Source organism: Lynx rufus, unplaced genomic scaffold, assembly GCF_022079265.1.
Source record: "Lynx rufus isolate CCGP_SWC_20201006 ecotype Redwood Valley unplaced genomic scaffold, mLynRuf1.p SCAF_18, whole genome shotgun sequence".
NCBI lineage: Eukaryota > Metazoa > Chordata > Mammalia > Carnivora > Felidae > Lynx > Lynx rufus.
The window spans coordinates 34812473-34828345 of NW_025814832.1; positions in this window are offsets into that span (position 1 = coordinate 34812473).

A 15873-nucleotide genomic window follows, 5' to 3' on the forward strand; every position below is an offset into this window, starting at 1 on the left:
CATGGCAGAGGGTGAAACTGAAAGCAACAGGGAATGTGCTGGTGAGGGGCACACCAACGTTGTTCTGAAGTTAGTGGAGGCTGTCCTGGGAGCTGATGGTCGGCCAGCAGTCACGACACTACTGGGCACCCAGGTGGCAATATCATGGCAAGTGTACATGGTATCTATCCCCCTAGATCTCCAGAGGGATCTGTGGCCATTAATCCAGGTAACTACACTGGAAAAGGGGGAGTGCTCAAATATTTTAAGGTGTATTGGCCACAGGATAGAAGTTGACACAGAGACCCAAAGCATCACGGCACCTGTGGCATAGTTGGGAGGCACTGGAGGGCCAAGTAATCAATAAAATCCTGGCCTAGATCCAGTTCATAGTCTACTAATCTGTAGGTCCGTCTGGTGTTGATGTCTCTAGTCTCTGAATATATAATTGAAATAGAGCTGGCATAACTCACACATTTCCTTGGCTTGGATAAGAACTATTCTAACGTGTAGTATTTGTTTCCTAAGGCTACCATGACAAAGTGCCACAAATTGAGATGTTTAAAACAACGGAAATTTATTCTCAACAGTTCTGGAGGCCACAAGTCCACATTCAAGGTGTTGGTGGGGTTGATTCTCACTCTCCCTCTCTCTCTGCCCCTCGCTCACTCGCACTCTCTCTCAAAAATAAGTAAAAAGTGAAATAAGCATTCAGAATTTGATACACTATCTGCAGACTTATTCTTAAGGTCTTTGTGCATATATGAAGTTTTCACTCCGTGCTATTTTGAGTTAATCTTTGATTTTGATTATTTTGTGATTTTTCTTAGTACGTGTCAAGGTGTTTATCTGCTATTCTTAGCCTACTTCTTAATAAGTCCCCAGTTTAGGACTTTATTTTAGGGGGCCATCCCTATTTTCAGGCCTACATTATGAATATTAGGTGAACATAGAAATCTATGAAGACAGAATGGCAGATCCTCATGTCAGTATAGCTTTGCTTACATTTTGAACTACAAGGTTAGAACTGTTAAAGTTCTATTTGACTTATGGCCATTAGAATCATATATATTGTTATATGTTGTATATATAAGATGCAAACCCAGGGTCTGGTCTTGACCCTCGTACAGTTGAAGATAAAAAGCCTATCCAGCAGACCACTGAGAGAAAAAAGATGAGAACTGAGTTGTATAAAAAGCCACCGAAAGTTTCTTGGTCATTTTAGTCTAACGGAAAGTGAATTTAGGTAACAATTTAAACGCAGAGCTCTGAGCTGGGGAAGAATGAATCTCACGTTGGAAATGTGGCAATGCTGAGGGTGTTTTTAATTCAAAACCATTTTATCTCAAACTTTACAATTCAGGTCCAGTCCCCCACCCCCACCCCCACCCACTCCCTCCCTCCAGAGGCCATGGAACACAGTTTCCAATCCCGCCAGGTGTGCCTGCTGAGAACAGCACAAAACAAGCTGCGAAATCCTGAACTGCTGAACCCCTCTGGCCGCCAGATGGCAGCAGGGGGCTGTGCCGAAGGGGAGTTTCCCCAGACCCAGTGCAATGGCCAAAGGAGAGTACAGGTTGGAGCCAGCAAGGCACTGGGAAGTCTGAGGCTGAACTCTACTGAGGCCAGTGGTCATCCCTGTGCTGGTTCATTTGGGAAATAGTGAGGAGACCGCAGGACTCAAGATGTCTGAACAAAGAACAAGAAGTGAAAGGTGAGCTAGAGGACAGTCCTGGCCATTCGTCAAATGGAAGAAGGCAGAGCAACCAAAGGTTAGAAAGGACAGGAAGTGTGTGCTAGACAGAGACTGAGGCTGGATTGTAAAATCCCTCCTTTTGTTCCTTTTAAGGAGCCACAAAATACGAAGTTTTTCAGGTACTCTCCACAAGGTGGACAAGGAATCCTATGTTATCTCTTCTCTTGGAAGTAGATGTTATGGATAATTGGGAGGGAGATGGGCAGAGATGGTAAAAAGAAACTGCCAGAAAAGGTGTTTGGGGGTGTCATTGTTAATAAAGATACCCAGCCTCTAATCTGATTTTTACCTCTTACTTTGTTTCAAATAGTAAAATTCACGATAGTCACCTATTTGAAAAAATTAAGCTTATTTTTCCCCCATATAAACAATTAAGAATTTCAATGATGATTCTCAGGTGGGAGAAAGCATCAACATGAGTCAAGACTAAAGTGTCATTTTATAGGAGTATTTTAAAAGTCAAACAACTCCTAGGGCATCTGGGTGGCTCAGTCGGTTAAGCGTCTGACTCTTGATTTCGGCTCAGGTCATGATCTCATGGTTCGTGGGTTCCAGCCCCACATCAGTGTCTGTGCTGGTGGCAGGTCCTGCTTGGGATTCTCTCCCTCCCTCTCTCTCTCCCTCTCTCTCTACCCCTCCCCCACTCATGTTCTCTCTCTCTCTCTCTCTCTCGCTCTCTCTTTCTCCCTCTCTCCCTCTCTCCCTCCCTCAGGATAAATAAATAAACTTAAAAAAAAAAGTAAAACAACTCCTGCTGTTAGAAGAGACTTGATAGGTTAAGAACTAAGCTTTAGAATTACTAATTGCTAACATGTATTGTGGGCTTGCTGTGCAGGGCACCGTTCGGTTGTTCTATGCATTTTTTATAGACCACTGGTTTTCTGGTCAGCCATGCCAGAATCTGCTGGGCAGTGCAAATTCTCGGGTCATCCCAGATCTACCGAATCAGAAACTCCAAGAGTGGGGTCCAGCCATCTGTGCAATTAAGCAAACTGTCCAGGTGATCCTGACACTTGCACAAGTTTGAGTGTGTATTCACGGGTATTGGATATTGTATTTAATCCTTGCAGCAACCCTAAGAAATAAGGATCTTTATTTTCACCCTCCCCTTTATAGCTGGAGAATCTGAGGCCAGAGGTGTTAAATGATTTTCCCAACAACACTGAGTTTCTAAGTAGCACAGATGGGATTTGAATCCAGGCCGTGTGACTTCAGAAGTTGTGTTCCTGATGTCTTCCTTTCAGAGAGAATGGCACTAAGCCTTTTGTAGGATCTGGCTTCTGCTCTAAGGCACTTACATTGAATGCACTGGTTAAAAGCAATGTCTGAGAGGGACACCTGGATGGCTCAGTTGGTTAAGTGTCGGACACTTGATTTCGGCTCAGGTCACGATCTCACGATCGTGAGATCAAGCCCCGCATCTAGCTCAGCACGGGGTGTGGAGCCTGCTTGGGATTCTCTTCCTCTCTCTCTCTCTCTCTCTCTCTGTCCCTCCCCTGCTTGCCCACTCTCTCTCTCTTTCAAAGTAAAGAAATAAACAAAAATAAGTAAAGGCAATGTGTGTAATAGGTAGATCTCTCTGGATGTGCACACACCCCCACACGCATGTGAGGGTATGTGTTGCCAAAGGTGGCCGGTAGTGACTGAAGGTTTATTATTTGTCTTGTCTTCCTGCCAAGTCACTGGAGGATAACCCGTCAAAAGTGGTCAGTTGTGAAAAAAGCATCGAGACATGGGATTTTGCCTTAGCTAAACACTGGTTTTTCAAACTTAAATGGGTATCAGAATCACCTGATTTGAGAAGATCCTGAACTCAGTGAAGCCTGAGGGGTCTGCACAAAAGTTGTGAGTGGTCTAAGGAAGGAGGCAGTTCAGGAACAGACTTTGGAGGGTTGGGCGCCTTTCCCTGAGGGGCTTCTGAAAATTAACCCTACCTGATTTCCACTCTAAAGCTATTTAGTCATTTACACTAGAAAAGACGAATCGGTGAAGAGTGCATCATTAGAAGATTGACTTCTTGTGGCAAAGGAGTTTTACATTCTGAGACGTGTGTTATGTTGGGAGAAGGAGGCTGCTACATAGCAGAATGCCCCCGGACTGCCCTGATATTCAGCCACACACTTAGTGGTCAGTGATTAAAGTCAACATCTTCACTTCTTTTTAAATTCCTGCGTTGGCCCAAAAACTAGGTTAGGAGTGTGGATCCAAGGTAAACAATAAAGTCTTGACTTAAAAGGGATTCTAGTATATTAGAAGATAACAGAGAAATAGATGGGTTGTATTGGTTATCTATTGCCGTGTAACAAATCACCCCAAAACTTAGCATCTTAAAATGTCATACATTCAACGACTCACAGTGTCTGTAGGCCAGGAGTCTGAGTGTAGCTTAGCTGTGTGCTTTTAAAATTAACGGCCAAACAGGACAAAAGGCAATTTGGAGGAAAGGGAGACTGTAGAAGGAAATACGAGCTACAAGACTTAATTCAGCACCAGAAAAAGAAGCAGGGTGCTATAAAAGAGAACAGTCAGAGGATGAGCTTACATTAGAAACAAGTGGGTTTTATGCCAGGAATTCAACTTCAGAGAGTTGTAAAGATGGTTACAAAACCGATATTGTAAAACTCATTAGTAGCAGATAAATGTGTTGTTTAGAAAATTTTTTAAATTTATAGTTAGAATAAATAATAGTTCAGTGAAGTTCAAATTAACATAAAAAATTTATAGTGCTTCTATACACAAGCAACAATTAAGTAGAAAATATATTTAAAAATAGATCCTATTAAGTTAGTAATGGAAATTCTATGCTATGGCCAAAAAAAAAAAAAATTTTTACAAAAGACATGAAAGACATTTAAGGTAAAACATACACATTTTACTGAAGGATGTAGAAGGGACCCAGATAAACAGTTTCATCATGTTGGGGAGGGGGGAACTCAACATGATGAAGAAGTTCTTTCTCTTAAAATTAAGCTACAAATGCAAAAATCAGATATTCTTGGTGGAGGAGGTCATCGGAAGGATGTGATGACCAGTTGACCTGCTGGCTGGCCTCAGGCAATCAGAGGCTCTGCACACCCTCCTCTGTCCTTTGTATGTTCCTCCCCAAACTTTGTATGTTCCATCAGCTGCCCCCCTGCCCGAGCAGTCTTCAAGGATGCAGCCTTGAGAAAGCTATATGTTGAGACCCTCTGGAGGGTGTCCACGTCAGAACCTCGTTAAGGCCTCTATATGAACGTTCAAGATTCTGGTAGCGGGTTCAGAGATCTGGTCTTGAGGCGCCCAGAACAAGCCTGGTAAGTAAGCTCTCTTCTTAATACTGCCTCCTGCCCATCTGGAGTGGCCTGCCTCTGTCTTCAGTCTCTCCTTGCCTTCCTTCTGTCCACCACACCAGTTTCAAATTTCACCTGGGAAGCTCTTGAGTTTGCAAACCAACAATTATTTCACATACGATTTTTCAAAATTTTAATAATTCATCTAGTGGAAGGTGTTCGAGGAGTTAGGGAAATGGGAACTTTCATATGGTGTCGGTTAAAAGCTGTATTTAAAAACTTTTGGATGTCAGGTTGATGATATGAATAAAGATAAAGCTGTACACACGTCATGACCAAGAAATCCCACATCCAGAGCAGCGTTCCTACATCTGAGGATTTTACTTCTTTTTTTTTCTTAAGTAGGCCCATGCCCAATGTGGGGCTTGAACTCACAATCCTTGGATCAAGAGTCTGATGCTCTACCAGCTGAAACAGCCAGGTGCCCTCAGGACCTTATACTCTATTAGTAAAATGATTTTGTATCATGCGCTCTTAATGTATGTGTTTAAATTTAATTTTTTAAAGCCTTTTAAAAAAACGTTTTAAGTTTATTTTTAAGAGAGAGAGAGAGAGAGTGAGTGGGGCAGGGGCAGAGAGAGGGGGAAGGAGCATCTGAAGCAGGCTCTGTGCTGACAGCAGAGAGCCCGATGCGAGGCTCGAACTCACAAACTGTGAGATGATGACCTGAGCTGAAGGCAGATGCTTAACCAGCGGAGCCACCCAGGCGCGCTGTAAATTTAATTTTTTAAACTATCAACACTGTGTACCTGTTTTATTGGGTTAATATTATTAAAATGTTCACAACAATAAACTACAAACTCCATAGGTTTAGATAAAGATGAAATCGTTCTTGTCAATTACAAATATGTGGTCACACTTTCTACCTTGTAATGTGGTATCTAAGAAACTCATACTTGAAGTGCAATGTTCCTATTTTTCACCTGTTTGTGCATTATTAAAAATTTTTGCAATACACGTTTTATGGCTTTTTGTTTTGTTTTTGCAGAAATCCTTTTAAGTCATGTTGAGGCTAAACTGAGATAGTATAATGTGTAAAGGTATGTAATCGCCCAACCTTATGTGATTCAAATGCTGAGAAATGAATAGATAAATGGATCACCATCAATGCCTCAGCCTTGTAGGGCTTCCCCTCATATTTCAGAAACTTCGTGTAGGCTCCACGAGACATTTCCGATTTATAGGTATACTGATTAAAAGCACCATTTTCAATCCATATATCAAATATTAGTAAGTCAATATTTTTGGTGAAAAATAAATGCAAACAAGTTCTAATATTTTCTTACTTCACATTAATGCACTCTCTGGGATGTGCTCTCTGTACTCTGTTGACCATCACAGAAGGAGGCAGGTGCCAGGAAGTCACAATACCCTGTTTATAAGAATGAAAAACTATGCAGCCTCAATGACCAACAATAGGTAAGTTTTATTTGAAAAAATTTTTAATGTTTATTTTTAAGAGAGTGAGACAGAAAGAGAGAGCACACAAGCATGAGTAGGAGGGGCAGAGAGAGAGAGAGAGAGAGAGAGAGAATCCCAAGCAGGCTCTATGCTGTCAGCACAGAACCTGATGTGGGGCTTTGAACTCACAAACCGTGAGATCATGATCTGAGCTGAAATCAAGAGTCGGATACTTAACCAACTGAGCCACCCAGGTGCCCCACTAGGTAAGTTTTAAATTATTGTATTTTATTCATTTTTTTTAAAAATTTAAAAAATTAATTAGATCATCATGGATCGACATGGACATATAAAATAAAAGTAAAATCAAGTAAAAAGGCAAGTTGTGGAATGACGTATACAGCATTATATTATTTTTGTAATTTAAACACCCATAAAATAATGGCATATTCTGTTTATAAATTCATATATAACTCATAAAGCAAAAATGAGTGGGAAAATATGTGCTGGGCTGAAGGAACAGATTAAGATTAGGGAGTTTACAAAGGACACTTTTTTTTTTTTTTTTTTTACAAAGGATACTTTAAATGTACATGTAATTTTTTTTCTTTAACTTAAACAGTTTTATTTTTTATTTTGTTGTAAAAAATAAATAAATAGGAGCGCCTGGATGGCTTAGTCAGTTAAGTGCCTGCCTCTTGATTTTGGCTCCGGTCGTGATTTCACAGTTCGTGGAATCGGCCCCTTGTTGGACTCTGTACTGACAGCGTGGAGCCTGCTTGGGATTGATTCTCTCTCTCTCCATCTCTCTCTGCTCCTCCCCCCTCAAAAATAAATAAATAAACTTAAAAAACAATCAATCAATCAATCAAGTAAACCAAATGTGACAAAATACTAACTTTTTAAGTTTGAGGAACATAGATATGTATCTGGGGTTTTGTTACATTCTGCTGTGTTATCCTATATGTTTAAGATATTTCGTAATAAAGTAGAGGAGATAATAATGATGAAGGTAAAAACAATGAGTGAAAATAAAATAACAGTTTCGATCATTAAAACTAAAGCTGTTCTTTTTGAAAAGATCAAACAAGATGGGGGGAAGATGGTGGCGTAGGAGGATGCTGGGCTCACCGCGCGTCCTGCTGATCACTTAGATTCCACCTACACCTGCCTAAATAACCCAGAAAACCACCAGAAGACTAGAAGAACGGAGTCTCGGGAGCCAAGCGCAGACGAGAGGCCCACGGAAGAGGGTAGGAAGGGCAGAGAGGCGGTGAGCGCTCCACGGACTGGCGGGAGGGAGCCGGGGTGGAGGGGCGGCCCGCTGGCCAAGCAGAGCCCCCGAGTCTGGCTGGCAAAAGCGGAGGGGCTGGATGGAGTGTGTTCTGACAGTTAGCGGGACTTAACATCTGGAAAGTTATAAGCTAACAGCTCTGCTCGGAGAACGGGAGGGCTGGAGGACAACGGGAGGGAGAGTTGTTGAGCCCCAGACGACAGAGCGCAGCTTGGCGGGAAACAAAGGCGCTCGCCAGCGCTATCTCCCTCGCCCATCCCCCAGCCAAGATCCCAAAGGAAACCGGTTCCTGCCAGGGAACTTGCTCGCACCGCGCAAACACCCAACGCTGTGCTTCTGTGGATCCATCCCTCCGGTGGCGAGTCTGACTCCCTCCTGGTGCCGCAGGGCCCCTCCCGAAGCGGATCTCTGAAGGAAAAGTGAGCTGAGCCTGCCCCTCCCGCCCCTGTGCATCTTGCCGACCCACTCCAGCTAATACGCCAGATCCCCAGCACCACAAGCCTGGCAGTGTGCAAGTAGCCCAGACGGGCCACGCCACCCCACAGTGAATCCCGCCCCTAGGAGAGGGGAAGAGAAGGCACACACCAGTCTGACTGTGGCCCCAGCGGTAGGTTGGGGGCAGACATCAGATCTGACTGCGACCCCGCCCACCAACGCAAGTTATTCAAGACAGCACAGGGGAAGTGCCCCGCAGTTCCGCACCACTCCAGGGACTATCCAAAATGATGAAATGGAAGAATTCCCCTCAAAAAAACCTCCAGGAAATAACGACAGCTAACGAACTGATCAAAAACAATTTAAACAATATAACAGAAAGTGAATTTAGAATAATAGTCATAAAATTAATCTCTGGGCTTGAAAACAGTGTAAAGCACAGCAGAGAATCTGTTGCTACAGAGATCAAGGGACTAAGGAACAGCCAGGAGGAGCTAAAAAATGCTATTAATGAGCTGCAAAATAAAATGGAGACGATCACGGCTCGGATTGAAGAGGCAGAGGAGAGAATAGGTGAACTAGAAGATAAAATTATGGAAAAAGAAGAAGCTGAGAAAAAGAGAGATAAAAAAAATCCAGGAGTATGAGGGGAAAATTAGAGAACTAAGTGATGCACTAAAGAGAAATAATCTACGCATACTTGGTATTCCAGAGGAGGAAGAGAGAGGGAAAGGTGCTGAAGGTGTACTTGAAGAAATAATAGCTGAGAACTTCCCTGATCTGGGGAAGGAAAAAGGCATAGAAATCCAAGAGGCACAGAGAACTCCCTCCATACATAACTTGAATCGATCTTCTGCATGACATATCATAGTGAAACTGGCAAAATACAAGGATAAAGAGAAAATTCTGAAAGCAGCTAGGGATAAACGTGCTCTAACATATAAAGGGAGACCTATAAGACTCGTGACCAATCTCTCTACTGAAACTTGGCAGGCCAGAAAGGAATGGCAGGAGATCTTCAATGTGATGAACAGAAAAAAAATATGCAGCCGAGAATCCTTTATCCAGCAAGTCTGTCACTTAGAATAGAAGGAGAGATAAAGGTCTTCCCAAACAAACAAAAACTGAAGGAATTCGTCACCACTAAACCAGCCCTACAAGAGATCCTAAGGGGGATCCTGTGAGACAAAGTACCAGAGACATCGCTACAGGCATGAAACCTACAGACATCACAATGACTCTAAACCCGTATCTTTCTATAATAACACTGAATGTAAATGGACTAAATGCACCAACCAAATGACATAGGGTATCAGAATGGATTAAAAAACAAGACCCATCTATTTGCTTTCTACAAGAGACTCATTTTAGACCTGAGGACACCTTCAGATTGAGAGTGAGGGGATGGAGAACTATTTATCATGCCACTGGAAGTCAAAAGAAAGCTGGAGTAGCCATATTTATATCAGACAAACTAGACTTTAAATTAAAGGCTATAACAAGAGATGAAGAAGGGCATTATATAATAATTACAGGGCCTACCCATCAGGAAGATCTAACAATTATAAATGTCTATGCGCCGAATACCAGAGCCCCCAAATATATAAAACAATTACTCATAAACATAAGCAACCTTATTGATAAGAATGTGGTAATTGCAGGGGACTTTAACACCCCACTTACAGAAATGGATAGATCATCTAGACACACGGTCAATAAAGAAACAAGGGCCCTGAATGATACATTGGATCAGATGGACTTGACAGATATATTTAGAACTCTGCATCCCAAAGCAACAGAATATACTTTCTTCTCGAGTGCACATGGAACATTCTCCAAGATAGATCATATACTGGGTCACAAAACAGCCCTTCATAAGTTTACAAGAATTGAAATTATACCATGCATACTTTCAGACCACAATGCTATGAAGCTTGAAATCAACCACAGGAAAAAGTCTGGAAAACCTCCAAAAGCATGGAGGTTAAATACTAAAGAAGAGTGGGTCAACCAGGCAATTAGAGAAGAAATTAAAAAATATATGGAAACAAACGAAAACGAAAATACAACAATCCAAACGCTTTGGGATGCAGCGAAGGCAGTCCTGAGAGGAAAATACATTGCAATCCAGGCCTATCTCAAGAAACAAGAAAAATCCCAAATACAAAATCAGCAAAAATACAAAAACAGCACACCTAAAGGAAATAGAAGCAGTACAGCAAAGACAGCCTAAACCCAGCAGAAGAAGAGAAGTAATAAAGATCAGAGCAGAAATAAACAATATAGAATCTAAAAAAACTGTAGAGCAGATCAACAAAACCAAGAGTTGGTTTTTTGAAAAAATAAACAAAATTGACAAACCTCTAGCCAGGCTTCTCAAAAAGAAAAGGGAGATGACCCAAATAGATAAAATCATGAATGAAAATGGAATTATTACAACCAATCCCTCAGAGATACAAGCAATTACCAGGGAATACTATGAAAAATTATATGCCAACAAACTGGACAACCTGGAAGAAATGGACAAATTCCTAAACACCCACACTCTTCCAAAACTCAATCAGGAGGAAGTAGAAAGCTTGAACAGACCCATAACCAGCGAAGAAATTGAATCAGTTATCAAAAATCTCCCAACAAATAAGAGTCCAGGACCAGATGGCTTCCCAGGGGAGTTCTACCAGACGTTTAAAGCAGAGGTAATACCTATCCTTCTCAAGCTATTCCAAAAAATAGAAAGGGAAGGAAAACTTCCAGACTCATTCTATGAAGCCAGTATTACTTTGATTCCTAAACCAGAGACCCAGTAAAAAAAGAGAACTACAGGCCAATATCCCTGATGAATATGGATGCAAAAATTCTCAATAAGATACTAGCAAATCGAATTCAACAGCATATAAAAAGAATTATTCACCATGATCAAGTGGGATTCATTCCTGGGATGCAGGGCTGGTTCAACATTCACAAATCAATCAACGTGATACATCACATTAAGAAAAGAAAAGATAAGAACCATATGATCCTGTCAATCAATGCAGAAAAGGCATTTGACAAAATTCAACAACTTTCTTAATAAAAACCCTCAAGAAAGTCGGGATAGAAGGAACATATTTAAAGATCATAAAAGCCATTTATGAAAAGCCCACAGCTAACATGATCCTCAATGGGGAAAAACTGAGAGCTTTTTCCCTGAGATCAGGAACACGACAGGGATGTCCACTCTCACCGCTGTTGTTTAACATAGTGTTGGAAGTGCTAGCATCAGCAATCAGACAACAAAAGGAAATCAAAGGCATCAAAATTGGCAAAGATGAAGTTAAGCTTTCACTTTTTGCAGATGACATGATATTATACATGGAAAATCCAATAGACTCCACCAAAAGTCTGCTAGAACTGATACACGAATTTAGCAAAGTTGCAGGATACAAAATCAATGGACAGAAATCAGTTGCATTCTTATACACTAATAATGAAGCAACGGAAAGACAAATAAAGAAACTGATCCCGTTCACAATTGCACCAAGAAGCATAAAATACCTGGGGATAAATCTAACCAAAGATGTAAAAGATCTGTATGTTGAAAACTATAGAAAGCTTATGAAGGAAATTGAAGAAGATATAAAGAAATGGAAAAACATTCCGTGCTCATGGGTTGGAAGAATAAATATTGTCAAAATGTCAATACTACCCAAAGCTATCTACACATTCAATAGAATCCCAGTCAAAATTGCACCAGCATTCTTCTCGAAACTAGAACAAGCAATCCTAAAATTCATATGGAATTTTGGAAGCGTGTGGCCCTGAATAGCCAAAGTAATTTTGAAGAAGAAGACCAAAGTAGAGGCATCACAATCCCAGACTTTAGCCTCTACTACAAAGCTGTAATCATCAAGACAGCATGGTATTGGCACAAAAACAGACACATAGACCAGTGGAATAGAATAGAAACCCCAGAACTAGACCCACAAACGTATGGCCAACTCATCTTTGACAAAGCAGGAAAGAACATCCAATGGAAAAAAGACAGTGTCTTTAACAAATGGTGCTGGGAGAACTGGACAGCAACATGCAGAAGGTTGAAACTAGACCACTTTCTCACACCATTCACAAAAATAAACTCAAAATGGATAAAGGACCTGAATGTGAGACAGGAAACCATCAAAACCCTAGAGGAGAAAGCAGGAAAAGACCTCTCTGACCTCAGCCGTAGCAATTTCTTACTTGACACATCCCCAAAGGCAAGGGAATTAAAAGCAAAACTGAACTACTGGGACCTTATGAAGATAAAAAGCTTCTGCACAGCAAAGGAAACAACCAACAAAACTAAAAGGCAACCAATGGAATGGGAAAAGATATTTGCAAGTGACATATCAGACAAAGGGCTAGTATCCAAAATCTATAAAGAGCTCACCAAACTCCACACCTGAAAAACAAATAACCCAGTGAAGAAATGGGCAGAAAACATGAATAGACACTTCTCTAAAGAAGACATCCGGATGGCCAACAGGCACATGAAAAGATGCTCAACGTCGCTCCTCATCAGGGAAATACAAATCAAAACCACACTCAGATATCACCTCACGCCAGTCAGAGTGGCCAAAATGAACAAATCAGGAGACTATAGATGCTGGAGAGGATGTGGAGAAACGGGAACCCTCTTGCACTGTTGGTGGGAATGCAAATTGGTGCAGCCACTCTGGAAAACAGTGTGGAGGTTCCTCAAAAAATTAAAAATAGATCTACCCTATGACTCAGCAATAGCACTGCTAGGAATTTACCCAAAGGATACAGGAGTGCTGATGCATAGGGGCACTTGTACCCCAATGTTTATAGCAGCACTCAACAATAGCCAGATTATGGAAAGAGCCTAAATGTCCATCAACTGATGAATGGATAAAGAAATTGTGGTTTATATACACAATGGAGTACTACATGGCAATGAGAAAGAATGAAATATGGTCCTTTGTAGCAACATGGATGGAACTGGAGAGTGTTATGCTAAGTGAAATAAGTCATACAGAGAAAGACAGATACCATATGTTTTCACTCTTATGTGGATCCTGAGAAACTTAACAGAAACCCATGGGGGAGGGGAAGGAAAAAAAAAAGAGGTTAGAGTGGGAGAGAGCCAAAGCATAAGAGACTCTTAAAAACTGAGAACAAACTGAGGGTTGATGGGGGGTGGGAGGGAGGGGAGGGTGGGTGATGAGTATTGAGAAGGGCACCTTTTGGGATGAGCAGTGGGTGTTGTATGGAAACCAATCTGACAATAAATTTCATATATTGAAAAAAAAAGGAAAGAAAGAAAAGATCAAACAATAACAAGTCATATAATCCATATTAAGGAACAAGAGAGAAGGGAAATGAATTTTTAAAAATATAGGTACTTTTCTAAAGAAATTTGAATGACTATTCCTTATGCAAGAAATAACCCTGGGATGCACAATGGAAATTAAAAACCTAAACATTGACCAACCCACAAAAGAAGACAATTCAAGAAGCTAGCTTTTGGTGTAACCATAAAAGATGAATCTGAGAAGACAGCCAGTTCATCTCTCCAGCTCTACAGTTCAGGAAAAGAACTAAATTCAAGACAAAAATAATGCCCTTCCTAGAGATATACATAAGCCCCTAAGTGCCAGTAGGGCTGGGTGATTAAATTGATACTGATGGGGAAGGAGTGAGAGAGATACCACAACAAATGTTAAAATTCTGGACTGTGTATCTAGTGAGAGATGAGAAGATCAAGGGAGCCAAGTATGTTAGGAAGATAAATAGATAGACTTGAGTTTTGACACGTTGAAATGAAATACATCAAGTACAAGGAGGTCATGGGTAGAAACATAGATCTAAGATAAGGCTGAAAGGGTGGATATGTTTATTAAAGGAAAGGCCAAAACTTGAAGTACAAAGTGCCAAGGGACAGAAATATATTGGGGACTGTTGGAAAAAGAGCAGTCAGCGAAGAAAACAGTACATTGTCTCACAGAGTTCCTAGCACAGAGTCAACAGTGTCAAATGCTGCAGAAAAGCTAAAAAAAAAAAAAAAAAAAAAAAATGAGAGATTGTTATTGAATATAATGATGTCAAGATGTCAGAAGCCATTGGCAAGAGCTGATTTGAGAGCTGTTTCGTGGGAATGAATAGGTGGCAAGGAAAACCGTAGAATGGCCATGAGATGTAAACATTGAGGGGCTGACTGTGTATCGCATACGTGGTTGTTATGGGTTAAATTGTATGCCTCCAAAAGATGCGTTGAAGTCCCAACCCCTGTGAATATGATTGCATTTGGAAAATAGAGTCTTTGAGGGTGTAATTAATATCATGATGGAGTAGGGTGGGCACTTAATCCAGTATGACCGGACGCCGTGTGTAAGAAATGGGGACAAAACAGACACAGGAAACCCCACGCGATAATGGAGTCAGGGAAGGTGTTAAATAGCAAAGCCAAGGGAACCACCAGGAGCTAGGAAGACGACACCTGATTTCAGATGTCCAGCCTCTGGAACTGTGAAAGAATAAATTTCTGTTGTTTTAACGCACCCAGTTTGTGATACCTTGTCACAGCGCCCCGAGAAACTAATATCATGGGGATTTGGGCAGTGAATGTGAGATGAGCTAGTTTATGAAGTTTATTTGATTAGGTAGCTTAAGAAAGGAGGCAGTGGAAAATATTTCCCTGTTTTAATTATCAGGGGTGTCTTAAAAAAGGAGGGAGGAGAGAAGATAACTATGTTAGAAGTCATAAAATAAAGAGGGGGCTGGATTTTAGAGTAGGTTATAGGACTAGGTTGAGAGACTGTGCGGTGGGATTGAGTTTAGCAAAGACTGCCCCACTTTCCTCTGGGACGTTCACAGGCAGTAGAGACAGTGAGAGGGAAGCTAGTATCCTGTGGTCTCTGAGTTTTCAGCAAAACGGTTAAGTTTACGTACTGAAAAGGCTAAAGTGCAGAAGTAGGGCTGAGGACCCCAGGAGAGCAGGAAGACAAAGAAGTAGATGAAAAGATCCGTGAAGTGTGTGAAGAGGGCCGGGTTGATGTGTGGGCGCTTGCAAATCCAAGTTTGGAGGAATTGGGAGCTCAAAGAGGTACTACCCAAGCACGTATCAAGTGCAGAAGTTTGGAACAGAAAAGGTCCAACCCCATAATACATGTGGAACAGAGACCCAAGGATTTCATGTCACCTGCCAAGCTGATGAGTGACAGATTTGGAATGTAGGTCTCAGACGCCTAACCTTGTAAACGCTTCACTGCACCATATTTTAGATTAAAATCCCTAAAACTGTGGAAATAAATTATCTTTTAAACGGAGTTGCTAAGAAGGCGTATGATAGTCTCAGCTTCACTGTTTTCTCTGTCCTTATTTTACATTTTTTTAAATGTTTGTTTATTTTTGAGAGAGAGAGAGAGAGGCACAGTGTGAGTGGGGGAGGGGCAGAGAGGGAGGGAGACACAGAATCCGGAACAGGCTCCAGGCTCTGAGCTGTCAGCACAGAGCCTGACGTGGGGGCCCGAACTCACAAACTGTGAGATCATGACCTGAGCCGAAGTCAGAGGCTTAACCAAATGAGCCGCCCAGGTGCCCCCTCTGTCCTTGTCTCTCATGAATGGTTATTAACTCCTGTATACATCCCAGGAAATGTATCGATGACAGTAAAAAATCATGGACTGAGATTTTCAGGA